The following is a 3296-nucleotide window of genomic DNA, read 5'->3' on the forward strand; positions in this document are numbered from 1 at the left end:
GTTTGTTTGATGACAAATCGCTAAAGATGAAATTGGCCTCCCTTTCTGTCATTGTGTGAGTGTGCGTTTTCTTCTTTTTTTCCCCCGATTTTCGAGATATATCCAGCTGCAGACCCGCAGCACCACCAGTTTCAGAACCCCAGTGCCAGAACCCCAGCGCCAGAACCGGAAGTGAGGGAGGGGCGGAATTATTTACAATGACGCAAGCATGGTTATTTTTGCAAGTATTTAAAAATATTAAAAATTGTTGCACCTTTTAAATAATATTTAGGGTATGTTTTTATTACACAGTGAGTCACTGCTCGTTGTATGAACTATAACTGGTATGTGACAAATAAAGAGCAAGACAGTGCTGTTGTTTGAAGACGTGAGAGTGCGCGCGCGCGGCCGGGGCTCTCTCTCTCTCTGCTCGTTAAGCGCCCTGTCATGCGCAGCAGTCATTATATTCCGCCAAAAAGCGGACGATCTGACGGGTTTTAGAAGATTTAATACAACCTGAAACAAAAAAACAGACCCGACCTCTATTTGAGACCGGACTTATATTTACCCAGACCTGCAGCCACACCAGGCGTGTAAAGAGACAATCGTCTATTTGGGACTCGGCTATTATTTGAAGTACGGTACATTTTTATGGTTTCTTTTAAAACAATGCCGGATTTTCTCTCTCTTTTTAGATTTTTGACATTATTTTACATAAAGAAAAATGCATGCTGCACATTTTCTTGTGAAATAAAGTATATTTTATATAAAATGACCATAAGTTTCAAGCATTATTTTCACGATCAGGAAGTAACTCTCATAATACAATAAAACGGATAACTATATAGAATTATATTACACAAAATCAATGTTTTAAATGCTTATTGTACTATACCTTAATGTATCATTATAATAGGTATAAAGTATGACATTTCGTGTGTAATAATGACGTTTCGTGTCTAAGCAAATTACGCTCCAAAACGTTAGGTGGCGTTACTCGGTTTAGAACGTAAGCTCCGCCCCTCACTTCCGGTCCTGGCGCTGGTGTTAGAACGTAAGCTCCGCCCCTTACTTCCGGTTCTGGCGCTGGGGTTCTGAAACTGGTGGTGCTGCGGGTCTGCAGCTGGATACTATTGCGATTTTCGAACGATAATTGACTTTTGCTCCTCGATTTTCAAATGCTATTTTTGGCAGAAATTCACATCCCTAACCATTTCCCTCTGATTTTAGGGATAACTTATGGGTAGGGGTAGAGATACAATTAGCACTAAATTTTCAGACAAGAATTTTGCTCCAGGATCAACAAAATATGTTGATCCAGGAACGTGTCTTACCTGGAAAAAGCACAGTGACAAGACACAGCAACATATTTTTAAGCAATGTTGTGGCAGAACTAGGGCTGCAGCTATCGATTATTTTAGTAATCATGTCTACCGAATTTCCCATTGATTAATCGGATCTATTTTTATTACTACAACTTTTTATCCAAGTGAACAACAGCCTTTAAAATGACTTAAAATACAAATATATAACAACAAGCCATAATAATTGGTTCAAATAAAGTATCAAAGTAATCATATTGGTTTAATACATTGTTAAAATACACCATGTAAAATAAATTGTATAAACTAAAATAATATTCGCCAAACAACATTTAATTCAAATATCCACTTAATCTTTAATATTTATGTGGTCACTTCTGTATGATAGAAATGCAACAATCGCAGTAATTTTTTTAAAAAGAGCATGTGCACATCAAAATATGCAAACTCAGAGTGAGGGTTTAAACTTTTATTTTGAAATCGCGATGAACAACAATATTTAGAAACATTTATGTATTCTCCTGTGTTGGCTTAGATTTACAAATGAGTTTCATTACAAATCTTGTGAAATGGCGCACACTTGTGTTCCCAGATGGACGTTATAAGCAACCCAAACTCGCAGCATGCAGAGATTAGCCTATAAATGATAACAGTGCAACTATGAAACACAAACCGTGTCTGACTTTCGTGTCTGAGTCTAATATGTAGTCATAGAGACAGAGCGCAATGCATCATAAACTGAAGACCACGCCCATCGGGGGGAGAAACAATCCAACCATCTCCATTGACTTTGCATTGCGAAAAGTCATTTATGACATCCTCCTTGTCATTTATGACATAACAAAAGACAGAAAAATGCCTAAAAGCTTCTGTGTGACAAGGTGTACAGCAAACAAGCTAAAAAACCCAGAAATACATTTTTATAAGCTTCCAAACCGTAAAAGCCAGCCTTTAAGGAGACAAAAGTGGATACAGGCAATAAGACGTGAATCATCAGTAGGTAATAGGTAAATATTGGGATCCTGACACTCTATGGCTACGTGACCGCTATTGTTATTTGCGAAAGTTAATTTTAACGGATGGAACCAGATTGGCTGACCCGTACACGCTCACTCAATGGATGGACGATGTGTGTTGCGGCCCTTGGCTCCTTAATAAATGGCAGAGAGTCTCTAACGGGTGCAGTAATTTTTTATTCTTCCACGATCAGCGTAAGCACCGTGAAAACTAGAAGTAAACACAAATAATTTTCTCACTTAACACATACACTTTCCTGGTACAAGATAAACAACAAAATAATTTCCAATAACAGTCAAAATAGACATTTTACATCCTTGAAGCCTTTTATACATGGAGCCAAATGATACACACCTTACTCCGCTCACCAAGGGTGCAAGTTTTAGATTTGCTGCCTTTCAGAATTAGCCGCTAGCTTGTAGGTCTCTGAACTAAAACAGCACACAAATGTGTGGATATAAGACAAAGCAAACTTGACCAAAAACACCATGAAAAACGGAAATACATAAACTAATTAGTAAAGTGAACAGCACCAGGATTTCACAATCTGAGTCAACTTACATGTCCCTGATCTTCTGAAATGAGACAAGTCAGGCCAGTGCAAAACGAATGATCAGTTATACAGGTTCCTGGGCTCACAGCCTTAAACCCACTCACATGAATTACCTGACTGAGAATGCACTACCTCTAGCGGCCTCCAGTGGCCACTTACAATCTGACAGGATTAACGTTAACGCTAGGCTAACTCCGGTTGAGTGGCCTGACTTCTACACCTATCCGATAGAGAAACAGAGCGTAAAGAGAAACTGAGGGCATATAAATCTTTAGATGCCTATAACTATGTGCTGAATGGTCATGTACAAGACTTGTGTGGTACGATACGCAGTTCTGCCTAGCCAGCGCCAAGAAGACGACAATGTGAAGAGTGACATTACGGAGCAATTTTAATGATGTGAATATTTTCTTGAAATAAAAATT

The 3296-nt window shown here is 38.6% G+C and overlaps 1 long non-coding RNA gene across 1 annotated transcript; it reads right to left on the reverse strand.

The window, feature by feature from the left end:
* Positions 1 to 2476: 2476 nt before the first annotated feature.
* On the reverse strand, positions 2477 to 3028 carry LOC143739326 (uncharacterized). Its single transcript, XR_013204174.1, has 2 exons — positions 2880 to 3028; positions 2477 to 2749 (listed from the first exon to the last, which is right to left on the reverse strand). It is a non-coding gene; the product is annotated as an uncharacterized LOC143739326 (long non-coding RNA).
* Between the last annotated feature and the right edge of the window lie 268 nt (positions 3029 to 3296).

The sequence above is a fragment of the Siphateles boraxobius genome, unplaced genomic scaffold (genome assembly GCF_051911475.1).
Source record: "Siphateles boraxobius isolate OS27281-9 unplaced genomic scaffold, OSU_SipBor_1 1, whole genome shotgun sequence".
NCBI classification, from domain to species: domain Eukaryota; kingdom Metazoa; phylum Chordata; class Actinopteri; order Cypriniformes; family Leuciscidae; genus Siphateles; species Siphateles boraxobius.